General features: G+C 33.7%; 1 protein-coding gene across 1 annotated transcript in view; it reads left to right on the top strand.

The window, feature by feature from the left end:
- LOC138704372 (neuroligin-4, Y-linked-like) overlaps positions 1-17,075 on the top strand; it is a 1,066,533-nt gene that overhangs the window by 593,920 nt on the left and 455,538 nt on the right. The gene's annotated exons all lie outside the window — the stretch shown is intronic.

The following is a 17,075-nucleotide window of genomic DNA, read 5'->3' as shown; positions in this document are numbered from 1 at the left end:
GTAAAATTTTCGACAAACATTTAAAATGGAACCAACACATTAATTACCTCTGTAATAAATTACGTAAAATAGTATATTATTTTGTTTTATTGAGGAATTACTTGTCAATAAGTTTATTACGCACAATATATTTAACTTTATTTCAATCGGTAATTATGTATGGAATTATAGGATGGGGTAACTTATTTAAATCCAATTTTAATCCACTTTATTTATTACAGAAGGAAATAATTAAAGTATGTCTTCATAAACCTATTGATTTTCCATCTCAAAAATAGTTTTTAGACTTTAATGGTCTTAAAATAAGACAAATTTATTATATTCTATAAATGAAATTCATACATAAAAATCGAAGTAATTTTTTAATTGTATTCTAATAGTTATGAATCAAAAGGTAAGAATTCTTTAAGATTGTTTGAACCAAAATGTAACACTGCTACAGTATTTAATCATAGTGGTAATTTAGGCCCAAGAATATATAACAAATTTATATGTAAATATCCTAATCTTGTCAATTCTAATAGGTCTAGTATTAAATTTAAAAAGTTATGTATGGAATTTATAAAAATTGAAAAATTGTAAATTTAAATTTATATATACTTATTGTGTAGTAGACGTAAGACAAATTGTATTATATACTTCTTAATTTAAAGTCAGGAATCCACCCCTGAGCACGAGTTCTACTCTTTCAGGGATGAGCTAAAGTTTTATCTGTTTATATTATATTATATCTTACAATTATTAGCAAAATTAAATACACTTACATATTGATTGCCCCTTGTATAAAAGGAATGAAAGATATATTTCTTTCATTGACTACATTTTTCTGAGTTCCATTTTACATAGACTTCTTGTTTTGCTGTGTAAAATCTGAATCATTTTTTTCTATACAATATAAATCCCACCTCGTGGGAAAAGGCCTGAGTTCGGAACTGCTTTGCGGCATTAAAACCTCCAGTCTCAAGTCTATTTTACCTCTATACAATGACAGCTGAGTTGAATCTAAATTTACATGAGAATAGGCCATTACATTTAGTTCGGATCCCTTACACAGCAGCCCGATCTTCAATTTTCTTCTAAAATAATTTATACTCAAATTTTCAAGTTCTGCCTCTCTCCTCGCGTTGCATTTTCTAGACCAGCTATGGCGGTAAAATATCGATTATTCTACAAAGTGATTTATATAGAACTGACACATTTCTTTCTTTAATTATTCCGTTGGAAATTCATTCAGTGACCCAATTTTAGCACCAAATTAAGCAGAATGTTCCCGAGTTTCGATTCCTTGTCACTAGATGCGCAGATGTTTATGTTTTATTCCTATTGTTGACAGCACTAGATGCGCAGATGTTTATGTTTTATTCCTATTGTTGGCAGCTGTTTTCTACATTTTGTGTCAACGTGAAAATGCAGTACACATTAAATCAACGACTCTTCCTTGTGAAGCAATACTGGATTACGAATTCAATTACAGCTACTCAAAGGGCATACCAGAGAGAATTTGGTGTTCGCAATCCTCCCAAAAGAAACACAATACTGGGACTGGTAAACAAATTGGAAACAACTGGATCTCTGGTGAGTGAAAAGGGCAAGCATCGTTCATCTAGGCTTCCCACGGTTGTTGTTGACGTAAGAGCACGACTGGAGCAGTCACCCAAAAAATCATTAAGACGTTTGTCGCAGGAGACAGGGTACACCTACTCAATGTGTCAGACAGCCTAAAGCCATATAGGGTTACGGTTGTTCATCAGCTACAGGAACCAGATAAGGATAAAAGGTTGAATTACTGTCGTTGGTTTCAGACATTCATTATGCAAAAGCCTGCCATATTGTCCATCACATGGTTCACAGATAAAGCATGGTTCCATTTATCCGGTTATGTGGCGACCGAATAATTTCCAGGAACCTGTGGCCACCGAGATCTCCGGATTTGACAACGCCGGACTTCTTTCTATGGGATTACTTAAAAGACAGGGTTTACGACACACGTCCCCAGACATTGGACGATCTGAAGCACATCACACAGGAGATTCAAGCTATTGACAACAGAGTCCTCCAACGAGTGGCCAGTAACATGGAACGACGTGTTGAGTTGTGCCTTATGCAGGATGGAAGATATTTTCAACATTTGCTATAGAGGTAAATAATCTCCCAAAATTCCTCTACATTTTAGGTATAATAAGTTGTCGCTAGTACAATTCGTTTTGAAACAATTAATAAAAGAAATGTGTCAGTTCTATATAAATCACTCTGTACAATCCTACATGTATACCTTGTGTGTGACTAAAAGGTCATTAGCCGGCATTTGCGGTTGACAAACAAGTGAACAGTGACTCAGAGTAATGGCTTCAACGCATTACAATCGAAAATCTCGCTGCACGTTGTGGGATGTTCGTAATTGGGTTAATTCGATCTCTGGAAGTTGTAATTGCGATATTTAGCCAGATCCCAATTGAGTGGGATTTGCCCCTGCATAGAGCTGATCCGTAATACAACACGACCAATATTGACCTGTCTTACTCAGTGATTCGCAGTGCTACCAACGTTGATAGTGTTAATGGCATTATTATTATAACTATTATTATTGCCATGATCCTTCTTTTCACCTAAAATTATTTAGCGGTGATCACACGATTAATATAATGGTTTTATTGAGGGTTTTTTTTATCTTTGATTATCTCTTTCAATTTCCCTTCCAATCTGCCTATCTGTATCTAGAAAACTGTATAATATACAGAGTGTTACAAAAACAGCATTTAATTTTTAAGAGGTGGTTAATATTCTTCAAAACAAGAAAAAAGGCTCAGAATGTATTTATTTTTTATTTATTCATTTAAATATATGGAGCCTAAAATTAATATCGTCACAGGAGGTGCTCAATATGATTTCAATTACAAGAAAAACATTCATAGTTCTCAGAGATGGTAGTATTCATCAAGAAAAGAAAATTAATTAATTTATTTATTAATTGATTCATAGTGTTTTGCCCCACGGCAGGTCTTTCACTGCAAACCCAGCATTCTCCAATATTTCCTATTTTCTGCCTTCCTCTTTGTCTCCACATATGATCCATATACCTTAATGTCATCTACCATCTGATATCTTCTTCTGCCCCGAACTCTTCTCCCGTTCACTATGCCTTCCAGTACATCCTTCAGTAGGCAGTTTCTTCTCAGCCAGTGACCCAGCCAATTCCTTTTCCTCTTTCTGATCAGTTTCGGCATCATTCTTTCTTCACCCACTCTTTCCAACACAGCTTCATTTCTTATTCTGTCTCTCCATTTCACACGCTCCATTCTTCTCCATATCCACATTTCAAATGCTTCTAGTCGCTTCTCTTCACTTCGTCGTAACGTCCATGTTTCTGCCCCATACAATGCCACAATCCACACAAAGTACTTCACTAGTCTCTTCCTTACTTCTTTCTCCAGAGGTCCACAGAACATGTTCCTTTTTATATTAAAAGCTTCCTTTGCCATTGTTATCCTCCTTTTGACTTCCTGGCAGCAGCTCATGTTACTGCTTATAGTACACCCCAAGTATTTGAAGCTGTCCACTTGCTCTATTGCCTCATTTAGAATTCACAAGTTTACCTTCTTTATTTTTCTTCCTATGACCATGGTCTTCGTTTTGTTTGCATTTATCTTCATCCCATACTGCTCACAGCTGTCATTTAGCTCCAGTAGCATATCCCTTAGTATCATCTCCTCTTCTGCTAACAACGCCATATCATCAGCAAATCTTACACACTTACACCTCTCAAAATAGTGAAAGCTTTTTTAATACTATGCATAAGATGAGTAAAAAGTATCAACTGCTTAATGTTAGGAAAGAGCCCAAAAAGAGGTTAGCCTATCATAGGAATGAGAATTAGTATTTCAAATCACTTTAGTTTTGTAAGATTTGTCATGATTAATCACATGAAAGAACCATTGCTTTTCAATTGTTTTTGAGTAGCTTTTGCCTCATATTTTCTAATCCACGGCCCCCTTAATCTAAATAATGATAAATTGATATACTGAAGAACTTTCTTTTATTATGTACACATATATTGGGACCATACATTTGAGAGAAAAACTTTTACAAAATAATATATTTACAAATGGTAAAAAAAAATGGTTTTCTACGTTTTGAGACATGAAGAATTCAAAAATGGAAAAGTAACCAGATAGTGAAAATAAAAAATAGACAAACCACCGGCGTAGCTAGGTCAGTTAAGGCGCTTGTTTGCCGATCCGGAGGTGCACTTGGGCGCGGGTTCGATTTCCGCTTGGGCTGATTACCTGCTTGTGTTTTTCCGAGGTTTTTCCCAACCGTAAGGCAAATGTCAGGTAATCTATGGCGAATCCTCGGTCTCATCTCGCCAAACATCTCGCTATCACCAATTCCATCGGCACTAAATGGCCTCGTAGTTGATACAGCATCGTTAAATAACCAAGTAAAAAGAATAGACTTCTTTGCACATCATTTATAAATTAAAACCGTAGTTTTAAAAACAGCATTAAAATATTACTTTTTCGTTCGTTATAACTCTTGTATATAGGGTCTTATTGGAATAGTAAACATTTTTGTTCAGCTTTGTTTGTACAGGGTGATTCTGGGCGAATATTAAATATTTTGGGAAACGATAATACAGTCCATTATGAGTAAAAAAACTCCTATAAAATATGTCCAATTTGCAATGGTCGTAGAGATACAGCTGTTTGAATGTTACGTACAACGTGCCTTACATTATGGCATGAAGATACTACAGTTGAATTAATGAATAAGTTTGTTGCTTATTTACGTGATATCATATTCATATTCATATTCATATTCTTTATTTGCCTGAAGGTACAAGAATACAAGAGGCCTCGTCAATGTGATAATATAAAAAACAATGTGTCAATATTTAAAATATTAAAAAAGTAAAAAAATAATAAAATTTAACAAAAATACTACATCATTTTCAAAAAATTCATTCATATTATAAAAGGGATTATTTTGTAGCCATCTCTTAATCTGAAATTTAAATTGTGTTTCATTAATTGCCTTTATATTTGTAGGTATCTTATTATATACTTTCATTGCAGTAATTACATAGCTTGATTGTGTTTTTTGCAACCTGACAAGTGGTACATTTAATTGATCATTATTTCTGGTTTCATAGCGATGCAGATCTACTATACTTGTATAATTACTAATATTCTTGTTTACATACATTAAAAGTTCAAAAATATATAGATTGCAGACTGTCATAATCTTTTCATTTTTGAAAAGAGATCTACATGATAGTCTGGGTGTGACATTGTTATAATACGAACTGCCTTTTTCTGCAGTATCAGAATGTTTGGAAGGTCAGAACTATTTCCATATAAAAGTAATCCATATCTAATAACACTTTCAAATAGTGCATAGTAAACTTGTTTTAAATAAAGTTTGGGAATCTTGTACATGATACTTCTCAAGAGATAAATTACTCTAGAAATTCTTTTACATACATAACTGACATGGCTATTCCACCTCAGTTTAGGATCCAAATACATACCCAACATCTTTACAGATTCATTTATCACATTATTTTGAGTTTGTTTCAAACTTAGAGTTAACACATGAGTTTTTTCATCATTAACAATAAATCCAGTAATTGAAAACCACTTTCTTATTTGAGTAAATAATAATAATAATAATAATAATAATAATAATAATAATAATAATAATAATTTATTTTAGCTGGCAGAGTTAAGGCCGTAAGGCCTTCTCTTCCACTCAACCAGCAAAAAGTGTATATACATATGCATGAACTTACAAAGAATCCAACAATTTGATTTAGATGAGAGTTACATGTATACAAGAGTTATTTACAAATTAAACAACAAAATACTATGAACTATTAATTAAACACTGAAATAAACTGTGTAGCAGAATCAAGCTAAAATACATAGAATGTTAATATATTTCAAATGATATTAGATAATAGAAAGAGATTATTATGAGACAATTTTGAAAATACAGCACTATCAGGATGATGTCTAAAGAAAAAAGTAACAGTGTAGTCAGTGATAGTTTAAGTCAGTATGATTGGAGTGAAATGCTAATAAGGTTATCTTTTAAGCTGTTCTTAAAGGTGTTTGTTGTCTTGCAGCCCCTAATACTTTGTGACAAGGAATTCCATTGACGCGAGGTGGATATTGTAAAAGATGAGGAATAACAAGATGTTCTATGAAGAGGTATACTTAGCGTGCCACAGATAAGTGATCTGGTATTTACGTCGTGGTTAGAGTATAGATAAGACAAACGAGACGAAAGGTAATTTGGTGTTGAAGTGTGCAGAATTCGAAAGAGTAAAGACAAAGAGTGTAAAGTTCTGCGTTCTTTAAGTCGGAGCCACGAGAGACTTGCGAAGGACGGTGATATGTGATCATACCGTCGGATGTTGCACACGTATCTGACGCACATATTCTGAGCTCGCTGTAACTTGACTGACAGTTCAGAACTTAGGTCACTTAACAAAACGTCACAATAATCGAAGTGCGGCGTTACTAGGGTTTGCACTAGGGTAAGTTTTAGTTGCTGGGGCAAGAAGTTTCTCAAGCGACTCAAACAGTGAATGGAGGAACAGATTTTTTTTATCGTTTCTTTAACTTGAAAATTCCAACTTAGATTATTATCAAAAAAGAAGCCAAGATTTTTTACGACAGATGAATAAGGGATTAGCGTGCTTCATAAAATCTAACTCAGCAGTATTATTATGTGTGATAACAAAAGTTGTATCGTCAGCATACAACAGTTCAATACACTTTTCGCTCTGTTTATAGCAGTAAGTGCTGCTCTTCCGAGGTCGTCTTGTAGCTCTTTTAAGAGATCAGCGCTTTTCATAACCAATTCGTCCCTTGTGTTATTTTGTTCTGTACACTTCACACTTCACCCACCCCACAGACGAAAATCGACATGACTAAAGTCTGGGGACCTTGATGGCCAATGCATGTGACCTCCGCGACCGATCCATCGGTCGGGGAATGTGAGATTTAGATGATGTCACCTGACAGCTAAAATGTACACGGGCTTCGTCATGCTGGAAGAACATCCCCATCTTTATGCCAAAGGAAATAGATACAGTTGATCCTCTACAGCCATTATGTAGTAGTCGTTTGTCGTTACGTTACGTAATTACTCGTGATTATAACGCTTGCTATGTGTAATATTCATCCAGCTTTATCTCCAAACCAATTTAAAATTGGTTACATGTTTATATGAATTTTTTTACTCAAAACAGTCCCTGCTACTACCCCTGAAGCATTTACTATTCTGCTGAACCACCCTGTATATGCGGGATGGGCAAAATAAAATTTTCCCGTGTAAAATATATATGAAATATATCAATTTATATGTATTAGACTGATGCGGAAATGACCCTGACAATGCAGGAAACCGTGATTTCGATGCATCTTCTGCGATGTTCATTAACAAAGGTTAGTCCTATACAGTCTTATAACTATAAATATATAGCCTATAAATGTAAATATTACAGATTTTCCGGGCCAGTTTTATTTTGCCCACCCTGTATAATGTTTGGTTACATGTTTATAAAATATTTTCTCTTTTTGTGTATGTAATGGGAGGCTACAAATGGGATAAAAAATCCCACATCCATTTTGAGATATCTAATTTTATTATCACGTAACGCAAAAATATTATGTTTTCATTGTACGAATTTAGGAGTCAGAAAGCTGAGGTCTCAACTGTTTCTACGGGCAGTATAATCTTGCAGGCGTTTATTGTTGCATTTATTGGAAAAATATGCCATCAAGATTTACTGCTAAAGACAAGATAATCTGTTACATGAAGGCAAATGTTGTATTTCGTTCTTTAATTCGAATTGATATTATCTGTAACTTGATAACATACTTTATTGAGATTATTTTCCAACACCCTATATATATTTACCGTCTGTGTCTCGTATCTGGTCCCATATGTCCCCTTCTTCACAATATTCGAACGATTTTTTTCTGTCATGGCATAAGATTACTTTATGCTCTACCATGCCGAAATGTAGTAATTATACACCTGGTAGCAGACCTTTAATGCATGTCATTAAAGTACACCTACTCATTAAAGGTCAAGTCTTTCAGCTAATGACGACTCAGGTTACAACTGTTCAGCCAATGACAGGTCAGCTTTCTACCGTTATAAAACCGCAAGTATCGATTATTCTCGGATATGCAATCGAAAGAGAATTAGCGAAAAGTCACGGAGGCTGGAAATCCAATACTGTCGCAGAAGATACGATGAAAGAGTAATGGAATGGAGAAAAATTCTCTCCGGCGCCGGGATTTGAACCCGGGTTTTTAGCTCTACGTGCTGATGCTTTATCCACTAAGCCACACCGGATACAACTCCGACGCCGGTTAGAATCGTCTCAGATTAAGCTCCAACTCTTGGGTTCCCTCTAGTGGCCGCCCTCTGCACTACGTCATAGATGTCTATGAACGCAGGACCGAAGTCCACACATGTGCTGAGGTGCACTCGATATGAGTGACTAGTTGGCCGGGATCCGACGGAAATAAAAAAATAACTTTCGCAGAAGGTTATGTTCTGTTACTATAATAATTAGCGTTAATTGTAAATAATATTCAAATAAATTCAATTTGTCATCTCGTTTTTCAATGTCTAATTTAATTTCAATGTTATCTCTGTAGGTTCTTATGGCCTAGCAAGGTCAATGTGGACATCTGTTCCTCGGAAAAAAATCAATACTTTCGCGTCTGCGCACATCTCAAAACATACGGGACATTGCTAAAAAATTAATAATATCAAGTTAGAAATGTGGTTGAGCATAAAAAGTCGTATGAAACTCTCCTATAATGGTAATTAAGAAGCTCGTATGAAAATTATGAAACTCGCTTGCGCTCGTTTCATAAATATCCATACTCACTTCTTAATTACCTCCATTATAGGTCGTTGCATAATGTACTATTATTTAACCCTTTTTCATACATTATTCGGACACATGTTAGGATGCCAGCATTAACACATGCCTGCATCTGAGACGAAGCAATATATCACCTGGAGAAGAGACAAAAATTTAATGGTCTATACGAGTTTCGAAGCCATGACTGAGGTTTATTGGTTCCAACGACACGACATTTCATTCAGTCTTCTAAGACGACTGATATGTTTCACTAAAATGATTTTAATCTTGTTGTTCTTTCTTTTGTTTTACATTTCTACAGCTGTTATATTCTCCCTATTGTTGAATTTAACTAATTAGTGTGAAAATTGGCGTTGCAAGTGTTTTATAGACCACTTAGGCTGTCCAGCTTAGTTATAAAAATCGTATTTGTGTTTAATGACGTCATTTGTTCAGTAGTCTATTGTTAAGCAAACTTCTGATGAAAGTAAATAGAATTCTCGAACTTGTTACAGAAGTTACGAAATGTTTGTACAATAAGTTTTTAATTGAGTTTCATTTGGCGTCATTCAATTTGTTAATGTGTTACAACGAATGCAGGCGGTCGCATAGCAACGCGATGTAATTGCAAATCGGATTAGGAGACGTTCGCCTGTTATGCGAGACATTTATAACGCCTGCAGCGGAACAGGGCTCCAAAAAATAAATATTAAATAGACAGACATTGCTGCCTAAATTAACTTACGAGTATCCGCATCGATTCCTGGCACATTCATTCCCCATTTCGAAGGAGTTGTGCCCGCAGATGAAATCTGCAGTAGTCGAAAGAATCGGTCGGCAGCAAGACAAGCAGAAAATCTGGTACGCAGGCCTTCGTGTACGTGACTAAGTGGCCAGGTCAACAACATTAGCGAGCAGGGAGGCAGGAAAAACAGACGAAGGGAGAAAAATTATAAAAAAAATGAAGTAAGACGGACTTTTGTAGAGATTTAGTGAAGGAGCGAAGGAAACTTATGTGATTATATGTAAGGCATGGTTCTTTGTTCGAATCTGGCCTAGAGTAACACGTTTTTCTGTTGATGATGTAGTGTAATTTATTTTTGGGCCTTAATCCACGTAACTGTGTAATGTTTTAATGACGTCAGAGAAGGATTGTAGCTAAGTATTTTTCAAGTTTTACAGAAGGATAACTTTCTTCAACTGTTATTCAAACGACGTAAAATTACATGAATCAAATAAGTTAAGATGGAAATAAATAAATTGATGCACTATCGTTTTGAGGACGTGATAAAAAGAAAAAAAAGAGTCGACAATAATAAAAAAAATAGAAAACTGGTTTCATATATAAAGTACAGTTGAAGTGGATATATCCAATTATATTTCACCAATCCACATAAATAGCTAATATGTATTGTAGTCATTTCTAATGTTATTTTAATATTTACGAAAATCGAAATTTAGGAATTACAGAAAGAACCCAAAATTGTGAACAAGAAAGGACGCGTTTCTGGGATAAATTCGATAATTTTTTTTCATGTGGAAATTGATAACAAAATCAATCTATACAACTCTGTTGAGTTCTGTCACAAAATACAGGAAGATGCACTGCGGATTAAATAGAGCAAAAAGAAATTGTAATACAAGAAAAGTATAGATTACGAAAATTAAATTATAAACAAGAAAAGAGAAATAGGAAAATATTGACATAAATAACAATTATTATTAATTGAGAAGAAATATCCAGAGTTAATAAAATAAAGAGAGTACTTTTTGAAAAGCTATTATGAACACTATTCAAAAATAAAAAAAATATATTGGGTGTTCCATTTAAAATAAGAAAGTTGGAGTTACTTCCGGTTAAACCGGAAGTAGAAAAAACTCTGTAATACCATTATTGAGTTCTTAGTATACGGTTATCCTCACATACCAAGTTTCATGTCACTGAACTGTATGCTTCAAAAGTTATTTAGGTAGTGCGAGACTTTTAACTAACCCTGTATAATACATATTCCGGAGTGATATAGTGTTAAAAGTTGTGTAATCAAGATATATATTAAAATAAATACTGTGTTACAAGAAAAATAGAAACTAAGAAGAAAAGAGAAAAATAAGTAAAAGTAGAAAGTTGAATATTAAAATACAGGAAACTGAAAGGAAAGAGAAAAAAGGAACAAAATAAAAAGCTTTGACTCAGAATAATGGAAGAAATGAAGGAGAATAGAAAAAAATGGATAATAACAGGAAGAAAGATATGTGTTTATTTAATACCTTAAATATGTATACGATTGACACATTTCTGTAAACAAGATGTATTCCTGAAAGAAAATCGTTTCAAAGGGACGTAAACATAATATTTACATATAATCTTCGGGGGAAAAACACACAGAGAAGCGGGTGATATACTCATAAAAGTCTTGTATCTTTTTCCGTAACCAGGCAACGAAATCACTTAAACGGTAGCACAGCCCCTTTGATGAAAACGTTCACACACGGCAGATGACCCCCCAAACAGCACATGAAGGATGCTCTCAGCGGGATTTCCCTGAAAGGTTGCCAGGACGACCGAAAATGGCAGGTAAACTTTGTAAGTCACAGGTTTGCAGTCGCTACAGTAACTTTGCTTTTTATGGTGCCCTAAACTGCAAGCAGAAGAATAAAAAGGGGAAATATGTATGCAACACTGCACTAAATGGCACAAGACGCCGAGCAATCGAGGCGGGTTCGAAAATTTTATGGCTATAACTTTAAAATTACAGGTTATAGCTTCCATAAACATGTGCAAGTAGACCTCATTTATTTTGCGTTCCGCTATACTATTTGTGTTATGCACAAAAATGAAACAGAGTTTCCTGCGCGTGGAACAATAGACTGCGGCCTAGAAGACCTCGGGATCAATCCCAGGTGAAGAATGGAGTTTTTTTTTTTTTCGTATTTTAACACAGAAGGAAAATAATGCCACCGAACATATGCTGACTAATATTAAAATTATTATATTTTATGTACACCATTCCATTTAGAGACAACGTAGATACTGAATATGAACAAAATCCGTCCAATAGTTTAGTAGAAATCGCCGTACACAGACAGACTAGTACTAAAATTATTATATTTCATGTACATCATTCCCTGATAAATTGACTCGTAGATACTGAATATGAACAAAATCCGTCCAATAGTTTAGTAGAAATCGCTGTACACAGACAGACTAGTACTAAAATTATTATATTTTATGTACACCATTCCATTTAGAGACAACGTAGATACTGATTATGAACAAAATCCGTCCAATAGTTTAGTAGAAATCGCCGTACACAGACAGACTAGTACTAAAATTATTATATTTCAAGTACATCATTTCCTGATAAATTGACTAGTAGATACTGAATATGAACAAAATCCGTCCAATAGTTTAGTAGAAATCACTGTACACAGACAGACTAGTACTAAAATTATTATATTTCATGTACATCATTCCCTGATAAATTGACTCTTAGATACTGAATATGAACAAAATCCGTCCAATAGTTTAGTAGAAATCGCTGTACACAGACAGACTAGTACTAAAATTATTATATTTCATGTACATCATTCCCTGATAAATTGACTCGTAGATACTGAATATGAACAAAATCCGTCCAATAGTTTAGTAGAAATCACTGTACACAGACAGACTAGTACTAAAATTATTATATTTTATGTACACCATTCCATTTAGAGACAACGTAGATACTGATTATGAACAAAATCCGTCCAATAGTTTAGTAGAAATCGCCGTACACAGACAGACTAGTACTAAAATTATTATATTTCAAGTACATCATTCCCTGATAAATTGACTCGTAGATACTGAATATGAACAAAATCCGTCCAATAGTTTAGTAGAAATCGCTGTACACAGACAGACTAGTACTAAAATTATTATATTTCATGTACATCATTCCCTGATAAATTGACTCGTAGATACTGAATATGAACAAAATCCGTCCAATAGTTTAGTAGAAATCGCTGTACACAGACAGACTAGTACTAAAATTATTATATTTCATGTACATCATTCCCTGATAAATTGACTCGTAGATACTGAATATGAACAAAATCCGTCCAATAGTTTAGTAGAAATCGCTGTACACAGACAGACTAGTACTAAAATTATTATATTTCATGTACATCATTCCCTGATAAATTGACTCGTAGATACTGAATATGAACAAAATCCGTCCAATAGTTTAGTAGAAATCGCTGTACACAGACAGACTAGTACTAAAATTATTATATTTCATGTACATCATTCCCTGATAAATTGACTCGTAGATACTGAATATGAACAAAATCCGTCCAATAGTTTAGTAGAAATCACTGTACACAGACAGACTAGTACTAAAATTATTATATTTCATGTACATCATTCCCTGATAAATTGACTCGTAGATACTGAATATGAACAAAATCCGTCCAATAGTTTAGTAGAAATCACTGTACACAGACAGACTAGTACTAAAATTATTATATTTCATGTACACCATTCCATTTAGAGACAACGTAGATACTGAATATGAACAAAATCCGTCCAATAGTTTAGTAGAAATCACTGTACACAGACAGACTAGTACTAAAATTATTATATTTCATGTACACCATTCCATTTAGAGACAACGTAGATACTGAATATGAACAAAATCCGTCCAATAGTTTAGTAGAAATCACTGTACACAGACAGACTAGTACTAAAATTATTATATTTCATGTACATCATTCCCTGATAAATTGACTCGTAGATACTGAATATGAACAAAATCCGTCCAATAGTTCAGTAGAAATCGCTGTACACAGACAGACTAGTACTAAAATTATTATATTTCATGTACATCATTCCCTGATAAATTGACTCGTAGATACTGAATATGAACAAAATCCGTCCAATAGTTTAGTAGAAATCGCTGTACACAGACAGACTAGTACTAAAATTATTATATTTCATGTACATCATTCCCTGATAAATTGACTCGTAGATACTGAATATGAACAAAATCCGTCCAATAGTTTAGTAGAAATCGCTGTACACAGACAGACTAGTACTAAAATTATTATATTTCATGTACATCATTCCCTGATAAATTGACTCGTAGATACTGAATATGAACAAAATCCGTCCAATAGTTTAGTAGAAATCACTGTACACAGACAGACTAGTACTAAAATTATTATATTTCATGTACATCATTCCCTGATAAATTGACTCGTAGATACTGAATATGAACAAAATCCGTCCAATAGTTTAGTAGAAATCACTGTACACAGACAGACTAGTACTAAAATTATTATATTTCATGTACATCATTCCCTGATAAATTGACTCGTAGATACTGAATATGAACAAAATCCGTCCAATAGTTTAGTAGAAATCACTGTACACAGACAGACTAGTACTAAAATTATTATATTTCATGTACACCATTCCATTTAGAGACAACGTAGATACTGAATATGAACAAAATCCGTCCAATAGTTTAGTAGAAATCACTGTACACAGACAGACTAGTACTAAAATTATTATATTTCATGTACACCATTCCATTTAGAGACAACGTAGATACTGAATATGAACAAAATCCGTCCAATAGTTTAGTAGAAATCACTGTACACAGACAGACTAGTACTAAAATTATTATATTTCATGTACATCATTCCCTGATAAATTGACTCGTAGATACTGAATATGAACAAAATCCGTCCAATAGTTCAGTAGAAATCGCTGTACACAGACAGACTAGTACTAAAATTATTATATTTCATGTACATCATTCCCTGATAAATTGACTCGTAGATACTGAATATGAACAAAATCCGTCCAATAGTTCAGTAGAAATCGCTGTACACAGACAGACTAGTACTAAAATTATTATATTTCATGTACATCATTCCCTGATAAATTGACTCGTAGATACTGAATATGAACAAAATCCGTCCAATAGTTTAGTAGAAATCGCTGTACACAGACAGACTAGTACTAAAATTATTATATTTCATGTACATCATTCCCTGATAAATTGACTCGTAGATACTGAATATGAACAAAATCCGTCCAATAGTTTAGTAGAAATCGCTGTACACAGACAGACTAGTACTAAAATTATTATATTTCATGTACATCATTCCCTGATAAATTGACTCGTAGATACTGAATATGAACAAAATCCGTCCAATAGTTTATTAGAAATCGCTGTACACAGACAGACTAGTACTAAAATTATTATATTTCATGTACATCATTCCCTGATAAATTGACTCGTAGATACTGAATATGAACAAAATCCGTCCAATAGTTTAGTAGAAATCGCTGTACACAGACAGACTAGTACTAAAATTATTATATTTCCTATACATCATTCCCTGATACTGTAAGTTAAGGTTGTTCTATGGGTATGTAGCTATTACCACAAATTTAGCACCCTGGCCTTGAACCCTGATGTCTGACATGTTAGTAGTGTGTAATATAGTTAATGCACGCCAGTTTCACTGCAGACATATGTGTACATGCAGGTCGCTATATAATGACCTGTGTCAATGTTTGACATGTATAATTATCTCTGGTCCCTGTACAGAGGAGCTAACCTGCCCTGTTTAGCGGGTGAATTAATTTTATTCAATTAACATAATAAAGTTATACAGGCTTCCACCTATCCCCTGTCCTAGATTCTACCTTGTTTATCTGTTGATCCATTCAGACGTCCATCTATAATCCATTCATCAATCCATCCGTCAGACCATCTATATATCCATCCATCCATCCATTCACCCACCCGTTCTATTTGTCTACTTTCGAACCTGTATATGTTCCATCTAGGGTGTATATTAATTTATTAAACAAACCATCAGTCGTCATAGAGTAATTCTTTTCACCATTTTATAGGCGTCTTACAATTTTCTCTACATTGTGTTTGTCCCACCGTCCTTTTCTTGAATGGATTTCACATGAAACGAATATTGTATTACAGTTGTTTTCACATCAGTTGATAACTGCATTATAGTTTTCACATGGATTGAATATTGTGTTACAATTATTCTCACATTAATTGAATATTGCATTATGGTTACAAAGATGGATTGGATGATGTATTGCTGTTGTTCTCACATCAATTCAATTATGTGTTTTTAGTTTTCCGGATTGATTGTTTATTGTATAAATAGTTGTTCTCACATTAACTAAATACTCGTTATTACTGTTCTTAAATAAATTGATCATCACATTATAGTCGCTCTCACATTAATTGAACATCACTTTATAGCTCTTCTCACAACTAGCTGTTCTTATATGAATTGATTATCACATTGTAGCTGTCCTCACATTAATTGAATACCACATTATAGCTGTTTTCACATTAATTGAATCACATTATAACTGTTCTTATATTAATTAATTATCACATTATAGCTACTCTCGCATTAATTGAATATCACATTATAGCTGTTTTCACATTAATTAAACACAACGTTATAGCTGTTCTCAAATTAACTGATGACCATATTATTGCTATTCTCTTATAAATTGAACATCGCATTATAGCCGCTCTCACATTAATTGAATATCACATTATAGCTCTTCTCACAACTAACTTCATATAACTGTTCTTATACTAATTAATTATCACATTATAGCTGTTTTAACATTAATTATCACATTATACTTGTTCCGACATTAATTGAATACCACGTTCTAGCTGTTGTCACATGAATTGATTACCACATTATTGCTATTCTCACATAAATTGAACATCATATTATAGCTGTTTTCATATTAATTGATTACCACATTATTGCTATTGTTGCATAAATTGAACATCACATTATAGCTGTTCCCACATTAATTGATTATCACATTATATCTGTTCTCACATTAATCGTACACGACGTTATAGCCGCTCTCACATTAATTGATTACCACATTATTGCTATTCTCGCATAAATTGAACATCACATTACAGCTGTTCTCGCATTAATTGAACATGAAGTTTTCAATACCACGTTATAGCTGTTCTCACATTAATTGATTACCACATTATTGCTATTCTCGCATAAATTGAACATCACATTATAGCTGTTCTCACATTAATTGAAAATCACATTATAGCTGTCTTCACATGAATTGAACATCATATTATAGCTGTTCTCACGTTAATTGATTACC

This window comes from Periplaneta americana, chromosome 8 (genome assembly GCF_040183065.1).
Source record: "Periplaneta americana isolate PAMFEO1 chromosome 8, P.americana_PAMFEO1_priV1, whole genome shotgun sequence".
Classification (NCBI taxonomy): Eukaryota; Metazoa; Arthropoda; class Insecta; order Blattodea; family Blattidae; genus Periplaneta; species Periplaneta americana.
This window is presented reverse-complemented; position numbering and strand designations above follow the sequence as displayed.